The 19,569-nt window shown below is 31.5% G+C and overlaps 2 protein-coding genes across 6 annotated transcripts in view; one reads left to right on the top strand and one right to left on the bottom strand.

Annotated features, from left to right (window-relative positions):
* LOC107439260 (coiled-coil domain-containing protein 92) overlaps window positions 1-19,569 on the bottom strand; it is an 879,443-nt gene that overhangs the window by 257,993 nt on the left and 601,881 nt on the right. The gene's annotated exons all lie outside the window — the stretch shown is intronic.
* Window positions 1-19,569, top strand: part of LOC107445416 (Glucose transporter 1) — a 306,620-nt gene that overhangs the window by 66,809 nt on the left and 220,242 nt on the right. Inside the window, exon 2 of the mRNA XM_043050490.2 lies at window positions 7,397-7,469. The gene's annotated coding sequence lies outside the window, so the exon portion shown is untranslated. The remainder of the gene's footprint in view (window positions 1-7,396; window positions 7,470-19,569) is intronic.

Consider the following 19,569-nt stretch of genomic DNA (forward strand, 5'->3'; position numbering starts at 1 on the left):
GCAACAATTAAATGGCACATATTAAGGTAGAGAAAAAAGAATGGCACTTTGCCATGGTAATAAGAAACAAATAATTGAATGTATAGAAAAATACAAGACATATTTACAAGTAGAATAACTATTTACAAAATATGAGAAGAGTTAGCAAAATTCAAGATGAGAAACGACAAGATCATATAAAATTTCATTAACAAAAAAGTGTACCTTTGCTAAAGTAGAGACCCGATCGTCCTGGTTATTAACCACTCGTGTCGGGTTGCTCTCTACACTAAAAATTACTCGGATTTTTATCCACAGTGGTAATTACGATTGAGTCATTAAAGAGATAATAAACCAAAATGAATGAAATTTTCACCACTTTTTACAGTTTTAGTCGCCTGTGGCATCCTTGAATTATTGGAGTTAATCAAAAGTATAATAAAATGATAGCTTTAAATTTTTTCATTGCTTTTAAAAAAAAACACCTTTATCAGGTTTTGCATTCAGACACGTCATTAACCCTTTCGCGCCGACTGTCACAAATACGTGACAGCAAAAAACCTTATCAATCAGGGTAAGAAGATAAAACTGGTAATCAAAGTATTTCTTTAGCAGATTATTTGTGGGCGGAGTTATAATTTTTTGATTTATTTAATTCACCATTACTTTGCTCAAAATAAAACTATTTAGTTATACTTTGAATTAATATTGATTATATATGTGATTAAACTAACAATAATTAAAATAAAAGCAAAGTAAGTCTGTCAAATTAGTAACGACTACACTTAAGTTACCGTTTTTTATTTAATTGCAACTTGATTCTGATTTTGTACGAATGCTTTTCTGAATCACCCGTCCCCAAGGGGTTAAGGGAAAAGAAGCCAACGAATAAAAAGCATTCTTCAAATAATATTAATAAGGTTATAAACATACAATATAACCCAGATCTTATTGTAAAACTCATTTTACATGCTTTAAAATAATGTCTCTTTAATTATGTCGCTTGGATTAAAGATAGTAGAATTTTAAGTAAAAGCCAATGATTGTGAGCATGAGTTGAACAAAATTGGATCGTGTTACTTAAACTTACCAGCTTGCACTGAACAGCTGATGAATATTTCACACCTGCCAAGTCTTCCGGATTTTCCCGAAGATTTTATTTTCATATTTAAAGTGGTAGTAAATATATACTATTTTTTCTTTTATAAATTTAATTTTTAAATGATTTTGATCACCGCTATTCTTACAAAAATTAAGCACATATATCAATATGCGTTACTATCATGGTTGTCAACTTAAGTTTTCTCAAATACTTACTTAAACGCTTGCTTAAAATTGAAGTTTTAATTCCATTTTAATACCACTGGGAAAAATTATAATGGAAAGGATTAAAAGTTGGCAGGTATGATATTTTCGAGTGGTGGTCTTTTGTTTTGATGTATGTTTCTTGGTTTAGAATATTTGATTTCTGAGATTTTTACTCACCATTTTCTTCTAAATAATTTGAAAGCTTATAGACCACTTTTGTTTCATTACCTTGGACCATAGCTCCAATCTCAGTCCGCTGCCGCAAAGCGGCATTAATTGATTTGTTGGATTTTTGAGACATATAAGGGGGGAATGTGTGAAGTGGGTGTAGAATTGGGGGAAGAGGGGTTGCCAAGCACCAAATATTAAAGTCATGAGTGAGAAACCAGTCGGTTGAACATATGATGAAATCGATGGGAAATTAAACATAATTGAGATTGAACTAGATTAGAATATAATCATATTTACAGGGGTCAGAATAACATTAACATTTACGCTGGTATAATAAATAGAGAAAATATATATAACTATTTACACAAGATTGAAAAAAAACAACTGTCGACGACAAAGAAAAGATTATATGAGCGATAGGCAGTCCTGCAACTACCTTGTCTGTGACTCTGTTATAATGATGACCCAAGCATCCTGGTAATACCACTCGTTTCTGGGTTGCTAATCACACTAAAGTTACCAATTCATCGTTGCCACGGCTGTGACCCATTTGGGTCCACTTTGCTACAGTGTATCCCTATTGAGCATTTTAAAAAATTAACGAAAAATCTGCAAATTATAGTTAGTAGTTCTTACTGTTTTTTTTTTTTTTTTTTTTTTTTTTTTTTTTTTTTTTTTTNTTTTTTTTTTAATATTTTGTGGATTTCGGAGCAGTTGGATATAAACAAAATCAAAATCTAGTAAATTGCTATATGATAAAAGATATTGCTATTATATTTGATCTAAGTGGAATAGCTTCATGTAAAACAATTAAATAATAGTTTAAAAGTTATATATGGGTGACAAAATAATACGAACACTTTAATATTAACACTATGTAAACCATTTTTCTTATAGCAGCAAATGTTTTAGAATATTTTGCATGGGAAAACTGTTGGCACAATTTGAAAGAGCACGTTTGAAGTTTTTAGAAATGATGTCGTCTTCGAATTGACTGAAATGAGAAGATAAAGTTAATAACTTCTTTTTAGCTTTAATATCAGTAATTTTTGAATTATTCCTTAGAATTATGATATTTATGCAAGGATTCTTTTAGAATTATAGTTGTTATTGAAAAAAGGAAGAAGCTTTCAACTTTCTACTCTCCTTTTGATCGATGCAAATTTTTCATGGTTAAAAATAACACCACTTCTAAAGGCTTCAAGCGGGATCTTTAAAATTGTACCAATAGTTTTAGTATGAAAAATTTTCCTGAAACATTCGCTGCTAAAAGAGAGTTTACATCGTATTAGCCTAGAACTGTTCATGAATTATTTTGTCATCTTGTATATTGTTCAATAAGACTAAAAAGGAGAAAATATTTTTTGTCAAATAAGGCTCATCACAGGCTTATCATGGCACAAACATGGGCAGAAAATATAGGCACATCATTTTCAAAAGCCGTAGAGAGCAGATTCGATGGTAGAAAGCAGGGCTCGAAGAAAGTCAGAAATTTTACCCGTCCCCGTGGATGGCTTGTCCAACAATGTACCCGTCCTCCTTTGAAACTAACCCGTAGCTTCTAAATAAATAAAAATATAATTTTCTCTTATTTATTACAAACATTTATATAAATTGCACAATGAATTAGTATTTACTAGGATTACAAATACTAGGTTACTAATAGTAAAACCTAGTATTTCTTTTATGAAATAATTTATTTCTTTTATGAAATAATTTAAATGACTAAGGTCAAGTTATCTGCAATGTCAATTTATCCGAGGGTACTTCGTTTTTTAAATGAAACAAATATGACGTTTGCCAGTTCCACAATCAAGTCAATGATTTACAGAGGTTTCTGCACAGAAATCTGAAAGGGGTTTTCCATTTAGGTGGATGTTCATAATTGCGTTTAACGCTTCTTGTTTAAGACCAGTACGTAATGTGTTTTTTTGTAAGCTCATTGCTGAAAAGCCTCTTTCAACCACTGCAGTACTCCCAGACATAGAAAACATCAATTCCACCAAGCGCAGTATGTTGCTGTATTTCTAGATTAGAGGGTCATTTTAGAAGTGAGGCGCTAGACTCTTGAAATTATTTGTATTATGTATTATTGAATCTATTTGTTATTATTATGTATATGAATCTATTTGTATTATTGTTATAGTTAAATAAAGTTAAAGTTAAGTTAAATTAAAAAATTTTTACAGTGCATGTAGTTACATTTTTTTATTTATTATTCATTGCTACAGTATAATTTATTTATTCATTTTTTGAGTGTTTGTTTACTTATAACATATATTTTTATGCACAGTAAAAATCAATTTAATGGCATCGTTGAAAAAAACATTTCGTTTTAAAAATAAGCACTTTTTCTGAAATATATTCGCACTAATTCTCTCAAACAATTGCTGCTCCGTCTGAAATTGAAATCAAATTGCTTCTGCGTGGGGAAAGCTGTGAGCAACTGCTAGATGATTAACGTATTGTTTCAAACTGATTAGGGTGTTAGGAATGGAAGAGTGATTAAAGAACTATAATACAGTTGTGCTGTGTATTCCGCTTGGTTACCGTTAAAGCTTATACGTTATACGATATTATTTTAAAAGAAGATCCAGCTGGTCGCAAAAGGTGGCTAGTATCGTAGCTGTTATTGTTTCTTATTCCACATGATCCAGTTCTTAGCTAGGTCAAATCCAGAAGACAGTTCATTCACTAAAAGTCACGAACCAGCTCAAAATTTTCAAATAGATCATTCTTCTATAGTTCTAAACAGGAGAGCAAATGGTCTGTAGTAGACTTGGCACACAGGAAACTCCTTTTGTCCTTGCACATATAAGAGGGTAGGTACGATTATGTCCACTGATAAATCTGGCAATGGTGTTGTTCTGTAATCTTCTATGGCCTCTCAGCTTTAGTGCACCTCCAGGATATTTTTGTTGGTGCCAGTCATGAACAGATGGAATCCTCCTGGTCCTGTTGTTATCGACTCTGACTTTCGAGAATATTTTCGTCTAGGCAAGAGGACCACTATTTTCTAGTGGCTCAACAGAGCCCTGATTGGTATTGTTGGAAAATTTGTTTATGATGGTTTGTAAACGAAAGAAAACTAAGGACTGAATGAGGACACTAAAAGAGGAACTAAAGACAATAACCTCATTTTTAAAGAAAAATTTTGCACTCAACTGGCTATTGCAATATTTAGATATTGAACTAAGCAGGAAAGCAGGAAAGATGCATTTTTTAAAGCACTGTACTCTTTTTAAAAGTATTGTACTGTTTGCACCTTTTCTGTACTTTATTGTACCCCTTAATGTCATCTTTGAGGGGTACACGTCATTGTGGACAGCCACAATATTTCTTTCAGCTGATCACTTTGAGAGTCTATCTTGGTCGAATGGTACTGGGAGGCTGGAATGAGACATTGTTTTATTTATTTTTTTATTGTTCTTTGATCTTTGTTTTTACTTGTTTCCATTTTTGAAGTTCACTGCTATTGAAAATAAAAAATTTTATTCCATCAATGTGTTGCAGAATTCAATAAAAGAACGAGCTTGAATGGATTAGTAAACATTGTTTAATAAATTCAGAAATACCAACTTGCACCAGACAACAGATAAATACTTTTGAGTGCTAGTTTTTCAATGTATGATTTTTGGTTTAATGAATTCTATTTGTAAGCTTTTTAAGCCCCACTACTTCTAAATAATTCAGAGGCTTTTCTGATACGTCATTTTGTTACAAATTAGTCGAGCTGAGCCGTTTAAAAAACTGGTAAATAAAATATTATTTCGTCAATGAGTTGCTGAATTCAATATGATAGTCATTTTATTACAGTTAAACCGTGTGGAGTCATTTTTTAAATGTATAAAATCTACCTAAAATCTGAAAATGTTAGTTTGTAGTTCTTTACCGTTTTTTTTAAATATTTTGTCAAATCTGAAGCAGTTAGCGTTTCAGTAAGTATTGGAATTTATGGAAATTAAGATAAATTTAAATACTTTTTTACTTCTTAGGAATCACGTAGACAACAGGATTTTTTATTCGGATTTTTGTTTTAAATAAATAAATAAAAAAAGAAGCCTACAAACATCAATTGATTATTAAACATTGATAAATAAAACGGACATAACTACCAGCAATTTTTAGAAATATTTCATTGCATACAGAGTCTGACTAAGGCAGGGGCATACGGGGCAGTTGCCCCGGGCCCCCGCATCGGAAGAGGCCCCCAAATCAAATAGAAAGTTTATTTTACGTTTCTTTTCTTAATGAAATTTTTTTTAAAACAAAATATCAGGACAATGTAAAATCCGTCAGTTTTATGTTTACTGCTTCTTGAATTTATATTAAAAACACAATCGATATTTTGTAAATCAATGGCATTCTAGGGGGCGGAATTCTACTAAATTTTCGCATTTAAGATGGATAAACTTGGCTAATCAAAATCTTGTATTTTTATATATCGCAAAATGCTATATGCTTTCAAAAATAAAGACTTCTGATTGGTTTAATTGAACCATCGTAATTTCGAAAAATTAGCTGAATTCCGCACTAATGTCAACGAGGATATGGATTTTTTGCAGATCGAATTTTGCAGAAGAATTAGTCGAGCTGAGCCGTTTAAAAAACTGGCAAATAAAATATTATTTCGTCAATGAGTTGCTGAATTCAATGTGATAGTCACTTTATTACAGTTAAACCGTGTGGAGTCATTTTTTAAAAGTATAAAATCTACCTAAAATCTGAAAATGTTAGTTTGTAGTTCTTTACCGTTTTTTTAAATATTTTGTCAAATCTGAAGCAGTTAGCGTTTTCGTAAATATTGGAATTTATAGAAATTAAGATAAATTTAAATACTTTTTTACTTCTTAGGAATCACGCAGACAACAGAATTTTTATTCAGATTTTTCTATTAAATAAATAAATGAAAAAAAGAAGCCAACAAACATTGAACAATTGATTATTAAACCTTGACATAACTACCAGCAATTTTTAGAAAATATTTTATTGCATTTGCATATGAAATAATTTTCCATATTTTTTGCATGGTGCTCGTCTCCATTGCAATCCCATAGCTGCCTACTTACACGACCATTGATAAAAAAGTTTCTTAGTGGTACCTACATTATAGCGCTTTGATGTATTGAATCTTCAATTGAAAGTTTAAAAAAAAAATTTCAACCAATCCGACAAATCAGTAATTAAAAAAATATGTAGATATGATTTTTTTTAGACTATTTATCTCTTAAATGTGTAAGTAGTTTAATTGTTAAGTTTTCAACTTTAATTGTTGTTTTACTACCACTTGGTAAAATCTTTTTCAGCAACCGTACAAGTTGATAGGTATGCGATTGGAAACAATTTATTTCTGTTGTTTTCTGTTATATTAAATTTTTCAATCGATCTTAGATATTTGGCGCCTCTAATTTAAAATCTGCAATCGGCTTCAATCTACAAGCTACAGTTTTAATGCAATCGAATACTGCATTTCAAATCAGAATTTTTTTTTAAGTTCACTCGTGTTATAACTAAGTGCTTCCACTTCTCCACTACGTACGGAGTGGTAGAAAGAAGGCGATAATACGTTTCAATTTATGCCATACGTAACGGTCGTATGTTCGTAGTTTTATTGGTGTTTTCATAGGAGCTGGCATATAAACCTACACGTTCTTTAGAAACTTGTATATTCAGAAATTTTGCACACACGCGTACTGTTGCTTACAAGCATCAAATTAAATCTGATTTAAATCACATGGTAGGCATATTCACCTCACTTCTTCTCGAGTTGTAAGTATTCAATTGTATCAACATTGATAAAAAACATTTTTGAAATGATTTTGTTACGTAAATGTTTTGTAAATGAATTTGAAGCATATTTTTTGAAAACACATTAAATGTTATAAATTAACTTTTTTCTAATTAATCTATAAGTATATTTCTTTTCTTTTCCTTTTAGATGAACAGTTAAGAAAGGAGAAGTTTTTATATGGAATGTTGAAATTTACGGATAAATAATAGTTTTCAAAATGGTGAGTCCATTAATCCTTTTTTTGCTTTATTTTTATTTCCTGTGCTGACGTCCTCATGTAATTATAGTAAAAGTGGTATAAGTCGCACATTAGATATATTTCCTTATAATATAGCTATAGCATCTGAGATATGGTAGGTAATGCTCTTTTGAAGCAAGTGTTTCATATCTTTTTCTTGTTTATATGTATAGCTTTGGCCTGGTTTATCTCTTCGAACCTCCATAACAGTTTTAAATTACTGTTCGATTATTTTTGAAAATATAAATAATTTATCAATGATTTAGTTTATGCCAGGATGATCATAATGTAACGTTTGTGTTTGAAGTTTTATTGCTAAAGAACTATTTCAATTATTAGTAAAATTACTTTGTGACAAATACTGGGTTTATTACTAATAATAATACTTTTTTACCAAATCATTACTTCGCCTATAAAGTTGGAATTTATTAAATAATGTATATGTTACCGTGAATGATCGAAATCAAGAGAATGTCGACTTTCACCGGTGAATGTCAACAATCGCATAGTCGCTATGGTGAATGTCCGAAATATTTGTTACATCCGATTTGATATTAAGTTATGTATTGATAATATTATAATATTTATTCGATATTTTAGTATCTGCTGAGGATAGATTAGGAGAAACATCAGTGTTCGGAGTACAAGTTAAATGCATACCGGGCAGTGGTACTGAACACTAAAAAACATTAATGTAGGGCATACCGGGCAAATATATACTAGGCAGTGGCACTTAACTAGACCTAGTATATATTTCGGACATTTACTAAAGCGACTGTATGATTGTCAACATTCACCGGTGGAAGTCAACAGCCACAAATTTTGGTCATTCATAGTAACATATATATATTTTTTTAAAAAAATATTGTTAAAGCGTAGATTCCAAAAATAGGTGGGTTTTTTTTTTTTGGAATAACAGTTTAAACATTTAAGAGGTTCTATTACCGACTTATAGGTTAAAAATTATTAGGCGAGCAAATTACTAGAATTATTAACTATTAGTTATTAGATTTATAAACTTTCCCGTAACAATAATTCTGGCTATAACTAATTTATTATAACTAATTTAATACAACTAATTTGATAACTAACAACTATTCTTATAAAGAATTTAATTCTTGATACTACGATGTTTCTTGCTACAACAGCAAATCTTGATGTCCCAATAATTTAAAAAAAAAAAAAAAAAATAATTCTTAAGACACCAAGAATCCTTGTTAAATTAATAACCCTGTCTACATCTCTTTACAATAGTAACTCTTAGTACAACAATAGCTCTCTTTACAAATGTAATGCTTATCATATTAATTCTTTATGAAACAATAATTCTTGATGAATAACTCTTAATACATCAAATAGCACTGGCTACATCGATAACCCTCTCTAAAACAATAATTCACGCAACTAAAATAATTTTCGGATTTCGGTTGGTTTAAATATGCTGGAACTTTCATTTCGATTCTATTTAACGATATTTTATCTCAATAATATTTTTATCCCCTGCACCTATGGTCGAATACCCATTAAGAAAACGGTTTTTTTTTTAAATGGAATAAACAAAGTGCGTTATATATAAATATTTAGATTTTTAAAAATATTAATTAAGTAGGGCTTAGATCTGAAAATTATGTAAAATGTTGCCATTAAGTAAATAAAAACTGCCTCGTGTGGTTATTTATGTTTTGAAAAGTTCAATTAGGCTAAGTCTCAAAATGATATTAAATATTTCTATAAAATAAATAAAGAAGTTTATTATTTGTAGATGTTATTGTGTCTGAAAAATGTATCTAAATAGAGTAAGATCCCAAAATAATAAAAACTGCTGTCTTACTACATATTTTTCAATACGAGACCCTATTTATATAAGCATAAAATATAACACATTCTTTAACATGCAAGCAAAAATCTCTTGAATTACTTTACGATGGGTGCGTGCGTACTTGAAAAAAATAAATAAATAAATAAACGACATAGAATAAAGAAGTTTTTTGAGAATACAAGAATTGGAATGATGGATGTTTGATAGTTTTTCGATTTACTGCTCTAGTTCCTTCTCTTTTCCAAACATACTTTACACTACATCATGCGTGTTATTGGAAATAATTCTATTTTTTTTTTCTCATCCCCATGCATTTTAGCAGCTTCCCGCTCACTATTCCCAACTGATTACAATCTCAAAGTAGGACTCTTACTTAAAAATGAAGACAAACAAAAAAAAATCAGACGATATTTTTTTTAAAGTTTTTACTTTTGAAAACGACTTTCTTTTCTTTTTTTTTGCACTTCCATTGGATGTTTTCGAACATTTTTTGCATTACAATTTTACCTACGTGGAAAAAGTAAATAAATATAAAAAAAAGAAGGGGATTTTTAACTCGTTGATCTAGGGAAAAGATTTATAGTGTGAGATGGTATAAATGCGGACTCTATCCATATCGCTGATGTCGGAAGAACTCGCGAGGGAAAATTCTTGGAGAAAAAAATCAAGAAGAAAGACTGAGAAATATGAGTGTGACAGAGAAAAAAAGTTCCTCGGTAAATATTATTGCAAAGGGAATGGAATGGTTGGGGGAAGGAATACATGGAAGTGAATATGACCACACGGAAGCCAAGGCGCCCGACATTAAATTACTATATTTGGCGATTTATCCGATTTCTGATGTGGCGTCAAGTAGGGATTTTTTTATGGAATGGGATTTGAATAATAACATAAATCCCTATTCAATAAAGCTGATTCATTTTTCTTGTCATATACCCCAATGAATACGAACATTTGAAGACTATTCGCATTTGTCATTTTTTTCCCAAGTGGGATATTTTGGGGTGATTGAAGTGTTCTAAAAATAGCGTGGCAGATTATTTGCTTTATTTCTTGTTTATTACATTGAGAACTAAAAAACCTTAGAAATTTTTCTTATGAAATATATGGACACTTCTTTTTCTTCTTCTTCAGCAGTACAGCCCATTTTAGCCATTCGGTTCTCTAAGACTCCTTTAGCAAATTACTTCGATGTCATTAAATGTTTTTCAACATTATTCTATGCGTCTGGAACAGGAACTACTGCCCTTTTTTTGTTTTTTGTTTGTAAAATGTCATTTTCTTTACTGAGTTTGGGTGATCATATTAGTAAATATATCGAAGACATTTTAAACTATATTCTTTGATTATTTTTGCAATGTGTAATTCTCTGAAATTCATACAATACAACAAACCCATCAAATATCATTTTCCTTAAATGAATTGAGTAATTTTCCTAGAATTTTCCCGTCAAAATTCAGAAGCTTATTTATTACTATTATTATTATTTAATTATTGATTATTGAAGGTAATAATTACACAGGGGAACATTTTTTCTTGATTTATGTTCCATTAGATTCTGAACCGATTTTAAAAATTCATGAGTCGCTGATGTCAAATATGCAATCATTTTCTCTCCCTCTGCAGTTTTTTTAAATATGATTTAATAATATATTCACAACTAAGATATTTTAAAACTCATTCGAGTGAATACCAAGTATTCCCACTTCTCTGCTACGTAGGGAGTGATAGGGAGAATGTGATACTACATTTCAGTTTATGATATGATACGTTAATGTTATGTATTTTTTCGCGTAAAGTGTTATTTTGACCCTGAATAACTTTTGATCTAAGGATCGGATCTTTACGCTCTAGCTATCAGTCTCAATGGTTCGAAGGGGTGCCCTCAAATACGCTAAATAATTAGAGCAGACGACACTTTAAGTTACAAAATTAGACACAAAAACTTTCTTTCTTTCGATAAACGTACCTTTTTTTTTAAAACCAGATTCGGATTTCAGGCCCCAAAAATATAAGGTCCCATTAGTTCGGTCAGGAGAGCGGTGCAAAGCTTAGACTTCTTAATGTTTATTTTACTTTTTGCGTATTTTGTTATATCTCAAGAACCTTTGAATCGAATTGAAAACATTTTGCTCACAATTATATATAAAATTCGTTTGGCCTAACATAATTCCATTCTAAAAATAATTTTTAGTAAATATCTATTATTTTATTTAATAATGGTCGAAAAGATTTTGAACTGTAGGTATAAAATTATTACAATTCCATTTTACGTGGCAAAATACAAAATTTGAGCAAAATCGGTTGAATATTTTCTGAGAAATCAAATTTTAAATATCTGATCTTTCTGAGAAAAAAAAATCTATAACTTTCGGAGAAACAAAACTAATTTCTGATTTTGGAATCCCTACATCCGAAATATATAAGTTCGATACAATATACAATAAAAAATTAGTTTCTCAATTATTACGTGTAAATAATAAACATAGCATCTTTATATTGGATATTAAAGAGCAATTGAAATCAAGTCATGTCACTTTCCTTTGTGGCAGTTCCACAACGTTAATGTCTCTCCTTTAAATGCGCTCTTCTTCTATAAATAAATTTGCTGCAATAAATAAAATTTGGTTTCAAAGTTTATATTTTTTAATTTAACAACAAAACTTGAGCATATTTCCGATACAAAAAGTAGAAAAAACAAATATAAATTTAAAATCATTATAAACTTCAATAACTCATTGTTAATGTTGGCCCCCGAGGTGCAACATTCTAATGATGTGATGCTATTTCGGCCATGAAATGCCATTGTTCGATTTAAAAACTTCGAATTGCTGCTTTGAATCTGACGGGGGGAGGGGGGGGGGTTCGATTGTTGTTCTGTAATTGATTTCTTATTGTTGAATAGTTTTTTTTTAATAGATAAATCTTTACTGAAATGTTAATGGCCACAGCGTCTTATTGTTGAAAATACTAGAAGTTTTATTTGATCATATGATTTAAATTATGTAAGAAAGTTATTTCATAGAATTCTTTTTGAGGGAAAGAAAAAAAAAACTTTTTTTAAGCGCTTAAGGGCGATGAATGCGTTGTTGAAATGATTGGAATTTCCTTATCGATTACAGAAATTCGCAAACAATAATAACGTACCAACAGTTTAAAAAAAAGTGGCTCGATATGGAGATTTTAATAGGTAAGGTTGTGATGGCGTAACTACCTCTACAATTATTAAATACCAATTCTCTGGTATATAAATCATGTTAACTGTGGGTGACCATTAATTTTTGGACCGCATTAAACCATTGATATTCTATTATTGATTGCATCTCAGCCTCAATTATGTTCAACCAGTTTCTGCACAGACTCAACTGGTCAAAGCAACGCAGAAGTGACCACGCATACAAACGCGAACTTCAGTCCTCACGGTCAACTTTCTAAATCCGGTGAAGTTTATACAGTTCTCACTACCAGCACTGAAAATTCGGTGAACTTAATACAGCCGTTCCGATTTTTCGCAAAAAACGCCTATGTATAAAATCCCAGCGATGGAGGGTCGATACGAAATCGGCTCTCACAAACCACAATGCTGACGTAAAATACTCTCAGTGGTAGACGGATCATGGGGTAGAGTCCGTTCGCCGTCAGGCATATCGTGGAAGGTTTTCGTGGTCTTCCTCTACGTGTAGCGCAAATACTGGTTAGTTAAATCAAAAAGTCCTCCACGAAGTCAATTTTTTCCCAATACTTGATCCAGGAGTTCCCTTGTCTTCTGGATTGAGTTGAAAATTGCAGGGCTGCGGAGTTGAATATTAGTAGTCGTGAACCCAAAAATTAGGTCAACTGTTGTATTGGTTTAAACATAATATTTTAGGTATCAGCAAAAAAATAAATTTTTCTGATTTGGTAATTGAAACTTTTAATTGAAAATCTCTGTTTTCTATTAATTTTATATATTTCGTATATCTTGTACAACTAAATGATCGAAATATCAATGTTTAATTTTTCATGTGCTGCGGAATAAAATCTATCCTACTTTTTTCGGATAGTAATATAAACAACTCAAACTGTTGTAGTTTTTATTTCTGAAGCCAAGCAATGCTTTTTTTAAACAAGCACTCTTGAAAAATGTAAGGTAAGGCAATAGTTTCAAGTGAGCCCTGGATAGCCTGGTTGGTAGGGAGCTGGTCTCACGTTCGTGAGAATGGAAGTTTGAATCCATCCGGCCGAAGACTCCATGTGTAGTAAATGGTGACTGGTGCTCGCTAAATCTCTCGGATCACAAAGTCCACAATCTTCCCATACCAAAATATACCTCTCTATTGCGTACTTTAAATTTGAAATTTCTAGTCTTACTCTAAGTTTGCCTGAACTCAATTTTTCGATACTTTAAATTTTAAATTTGAAGCTTCAAGTCTTGCTCTACGTTTGTCAAAACTCAATTCTTCTATATTTTAAATTTGAAACTTCAAGCCTTGCTCTACGTTTGTCTGAACTCAATTTTTCTGCACTTTTAAATTTTAAATTGATTATAGAGGTAAAAGAGAATTTTAGACGAAAAGATTCTTCCTTGGTATGGTGTCCTCTTAAGAAGAATTTTACAGTCTCAAGGAGTGAATAAGATCTGACATTTTTGTAAGCATAGTATAAATTGAAGCCTTCAAACGAATTCTAATAAAAACTCTTGAAAACAATAGCTCAGTAAAAACTCACTGAAATGCCTTGAAACCGAACGAAACACTCACAAAATTAATAGAAAAAGAACTGTTTTTTTTTTTAAAAAAAAAATTCAGTATTTAACTTTTCACGAGCATATAATAGCACCAGAATTTCAGATATAATTCTTCTGTTTATTATAAATTTAAAAATCAAATATTTTCAAATTAATTTTTTTTAATACATGAGGTGCTTTTTACACAGCTGTTTTTTTTTTCTTCTTCTGTATACTGTTGAGTAGAACCATTTTATTTAGTACTTTCTTATTCTAGGCCAGAATAACCTGGTTAGTAGAGTGTTGGGCCCATGTCCAAGAGGTCGTAAGTTCTATCCCCGCCAGTCGAAGACTCACCGTGTAGTAAATGGTAACTGATGCACGTCAAATCTGTGGAGTATCAAAGTCCTCCATGTTCCCATAGCAAATCAAACCTCTGGAGTTACTGGATGGGAGAGTGATGGTTCTACATTAGGTCAAAACTACGATCTGTGGATGAATGAATGGGCCCGCCCTATAAACGGACAGTGACGCGTGTGTGACTGAAGTCGTATTCTTGGCCATATATGGCTCCACTGAAAAACATGAAACACACCTTCTGCCTTCATTCGCTTGATTTTATCAAGCATTCTTGCTGGTACTAGCAGGTGGCATTAGAAACAACTACAGCACTTTTCCTTCTATTAAGTTTTAGTTTTTTTTTTTATTTTATTTTTTTTTTACTTGAATTATGTGAACTTTTTATTTTACTCTTGAGATTTTAGTTTTAGATTTTGAATATAAGAAACTACTTTTAGATCATTTTAGTTGTTCAATTAATAAAATGCTTCAAATGTATCTGAAATCTAAATGACATATATTACACCGATAATGCTACAGTCGCAGATATTCATTTGTGAAGTCACGTGTAGACTTTGCGATGTCGATGTGTCGTACAAAAAGGTGTCGTCGATGGAAACGTTAAATTTTGATCTCATTCAATGTCATAGTGGCGTCACGTTGCTCACTGTGACACCACCCAGATTACAGCACGTGACTGTTACAGCAATCGTGACGATGCTTAATTCGTGGGAGTTTCAGATATGTCTTCGCGATAACGCGTGTGACGTCAATACGACTACCCAAACGCTGTTAAAAGTTTATAACATCACATTATGGCTTTCTAAAAATGTGAAACGTTTGCATGAGACCATAGTTGTAAAATCGTTTTGTTGAGACAAAGAGTGGGTTCTACTGTATCCACATTAACCTACAAAAAATTATATGAACCCTATTTTCCTTATTTATAAAACTAATTAATCAGTATTCTAATTAATAAACATTATTAATCATTATTTCAGTGCAGGCATTTTTTTATTTATTGATTTTCTGATGAAGAAATTATTCTCCGGTGGGGGGAATAATCTTATAGCGCAGGTAAAAAAGGAGCATATGAGCTAGGTTCCTCTGCATAAATGTATCATTAAAACAAAAAATAATAATAACTGTTTTAACTTACAACTTTGTAAAAGAAGTATAGACAAGTACATTAGACACTTCCCTCCCCTTCCCCCTGGATCATAAAAAATGTCACTAAATGCAGTTTCAGAATATCTTTTTCCTCGCAAATTATTCTCCATCCAAAAGATTAATAATGAACTTGGGCAGTTCTTTATTGTTAAGCGAGGCTTTATTGTTAAACAAGTCCTTAGAAAAACAAGTCCATAGAATCCATTCATTGTGACAAGGATTTTGGCATAGCTGTTGGCGGTTATTGGCGCGAATCTTATCTACAACCCTGTATAGCAACAAAGAGACAGACTTCTGTGATGGATCTTTGATGAGCCGCTTATGAAAGGAAAATTTTTCCCTTTTTCTTGATTTTCCCCTCACCTTTTTCCCTTCTATTCTTTTATTCCCTTCAGTTTCAGTATGACTTAAGGAAAGAAAATCAGAAATAGAACAGACGCGCTATCTAAAAAAAGAAACTTTTCTTTCTTCTTTGAGGGAAAAAAAAGTTTAAAAAAAAGAAAATACATGAAAACCTCTCTATATGACCAGAAGTCACCCTCACACGGACGTTGATGTAAGGTTTTCTTTTTGTTCTTTTTCCAGATTTTCATTCAGTTTTGAGATTTTCCGGGATAGTGCTTCTCAAATAAAAAGAGGAGAAATTATTTCTTCGGAAAAGGATTGTACTTGATTTCTTGTGGTGGGTTGTTCTTACTTTACACTTAAAAAAATGTGACAGACATCTATCAAAAGATCTATCAAATAGATCCATCCAAAGTTTTATTTTTAGAAAACGTTTTTTATTAATACTACGCAATATAAAGTGCCCGGAAAAGAGAACTCCCTGAATAACTTTTGCTCTAATGATCGGAATTGAGTTCTGACACGCAACTTTAATAATAGCTCGATGGTCTTACCTTAAATATACCAATTAATGAATGATGATTATATTACAGAATCAGATACAAAAACATGCTTTCGCTAAATAAACATGCATATTTTTTTTGTTGTTGACAGATTTGAACTCTTGATCCTCAAAATATAAAGTTAACCACAATGAGGCTAAATGCAATTTGGCTCAGAGAAGCGACTATAAGTTCATAATGCTAATCTTATTTTTTGCGTTTTTCTCTATATCTCAAAAACTTTTAAAACGAATCGAATTAAAAGAATATTAGTCTAAATTAAATTAGACTTGTAGAAGGTAGCGATTGTCAGACTCTACATTGAACAGCAAAGAGACGGTGAATTGAATAGCTTGTGCCTCATTTCGTTCCCTAGTTAAGAAGGAACTTGTAAAACTATTTCCTTAATCAGGGCGTTGTATTTTGTCCCTCAAAATTATTATTTACTGCTATCCTGCTTCTTGTCGAGAGTTAAATAAATCAATTCATTTTGTTGACTTGAAAATCTAACATTCTTTTTTGCAAGAAAACTTTAACTTTTAAAAAATATTCACTTGAAATTTTCTCATTGAATTTTTAAGACGTTACATACATTATCATTGTGTTTGTTACCGTGACCGGAAGGAAGAGAATGTCAACAATCACATAGTCGCTTTGGTGAATGTCCGAAATATTTGTTATATCCAATTTGATATTTATTCGATATTTTAATATCTGCTGAGGATAGATTAGGAGAAACGTCAGTGTTCGGAGTATTGGGCAAATGTATACTGGACAATGGCACTTGACCTTAAGAAAACATTAATATAAAGCATACCATATTATTATTAGTATTATTTTCTGCATAAACCACAATATTTTAAAGCAAAAGTGGTAGATAATAATAGACAAAGTCGTTTTCTTACCGCTTTTAAATCAGAGCATGAAATTTCAGCTCTGAAGCAATATCCAAGACTAAAATATTTGCTCGCTTCTGATTTCACGAAAAAATATAAACAATTTTCAAACTGTTAACAAATGTGGTCGGAAGAACTTTCTGCTCTCCCAAACCGTAAAAGAATGTAAAATATGAAAAACTGAAATACATTTAATGATAAAAAAAACACACGGACATTAGTTTTAAAAAAGCTTTAATACATGCAGTGATATTCACATACAGGGGTTTATTTTATTTTATAATCGTCGTGAAACAGCCCAACCAATTTTCTTGACTTTACGACTGCCAATGCTCAACTATACAGCCTTGTCATTTTGAACCCAATCCAGAAGACAAGGGAACGCCTGGATTAAGTATTGGAAGAAAGTGTCCTTCTTGGAGGACTTTTTGATGGAACTAACTTTGCATTACACAGAGAGGAAACCACAAAAACCTCTCACGGTTAGCCAGACGGCAAAGGGGAAGCTAATCCGTCATCTGTCTGTCACTGAAGATATTTTACGTTAGCACTGAGCAGCCTGGTGCAAAATACATCCAGGGCTTGGACAAAAATAGGGAAACGCTTTTAAACTTACTCTATGTGAACAATCTGTCTTTTAGCAGAAAATGCTTTGGAAGATTTTGCATGGCAAATCTATTGGTACAATTTGAAAGATCATAGTTTGTGCCTAAGATAAGTCTATGATGTGCCTATGTTTGACAAAAAAATATTTTCTCTTTTCAAGTCTGCTTGGAAAATGTACAAGTTGACAAAATATTATGAACAGTTCTAGACTAACGCTATGTTTTTTTCCAATGCCCACCTGGAAAATGACCAAGGTCATACAGGTATCTGAAGGGCAGATTTGTTGGTCACTCTTTCAGGCGCACTATATTAGGTGGGCCAACGTTGCTCCCACAGTAAGGACAGATAGTACAGAGAAGGAAAGAACATCCCTGCCTTGCCCGGGATTCGAACCCAGAACCTTTCTGGTGCAAGGACAGCTCCCCTACACAGGCCGGTCGGCACTAACACTATATAAACAATATATTTTTACAGCGAATGTTTTTAAAAGATTTTACATAGCAAAACAGTTGGCAGAAAAGCCTTTAGAAGTGGTGTAATTTTTAACCATGGAAAATTTGCATCTATCAAAAGGAGCGTAGAAAGCTTCTAACCGTTTTCAATTCAACTATAATTCTAAAAGCACCCTTGTAGAAATATCACAATCCTGAAGAATAATTCCAAAATTGCTCATACTAAATCTAAAAAAAAAACTGCCAACTTCATCTTCTCATTTTAGCCAATTCGAAAATGGCATCATTTCTAAAAACTTCGAGCGTGCTCTTTGAAATTGTGAATTCAGTTTTCCCATGCAAAATATTCCAAAACATTTGCTGCTTAAAGGAAAATGGTTTACCTAGTGTTAGTGTAGAAAATTTCGTATTATTTTAATATCCATATATAGCTTCAAAATTCTTATTTAATTATTTTACGTGAAGCTATTTCACTTTGACAAAATAAAACAATATCTTTTACCTTATAGCAGTTTACTAGATTTTATTGTTACCTAACTAACCAACTGCTCTGCATTACACAAAATATTTAAAAAGAAAAACAGTAAAATCTACTGACTAAAATTTGCAGATTTTCAGTTAATTTATACCCGTGCAGCGTTTGGATAAACCAAAATGAGAAGAGGTTAAAAAGTTTAAAAACATTAAAGTTAATTACAAAGCAGAAGTTAATTACTTCGATTTAGTTTTAATATCAGTAATTTTGAAGTCAAACTAAGGAGTAGAATATTTATATTAAAATTCTTATTTTAATGATATTGGTATTAAAAAGGAAAAAACTAGCCTTTAATTTCCTAAGCTTATTTTGGAATATTCAAATTTTGCATAGCTGGAAATGGCATCATTTTTTAAAGCTTTAAGCATGATCCATCAAACTGTGACAACAGTTTTGCCATATAAAATCTTTCAAAGCATTTGCTGATGAAACAAAGATTGTTTATACATACCATGAATAGAAATGTTTCCATACATTTACCCGACCCTTGAATCATTAAAATTCAAAACAACATCAAAATATTTAGATATCAGAAATGTTCCCATACTTTTAGTATTTCATTTTTGTACACTGCTTTTCGAGCCTAAAATATCATATGTTAAATTCAGGTTTAGTTTCAAACGTTGTTGGGGGGAGATCAATTTACAGAAATTTTGAAAAAATTATCAAGTGT

This window comes from Parasteatoda tepidariorum, chromosome 6 (genome assembly GCF_043381705.1).
Source record: "Parasteatoda tepidariorum isolate YZ-2023 chromosome 6, CAS_Ptep_4.0, whole genome shotgun sequence".
NCBI lineage: Eukaryota > Metazoa > Arthropoda > Arachnida > Araneae > Theridiidae > Parasteatoda > Parasteatoda tepidariorum.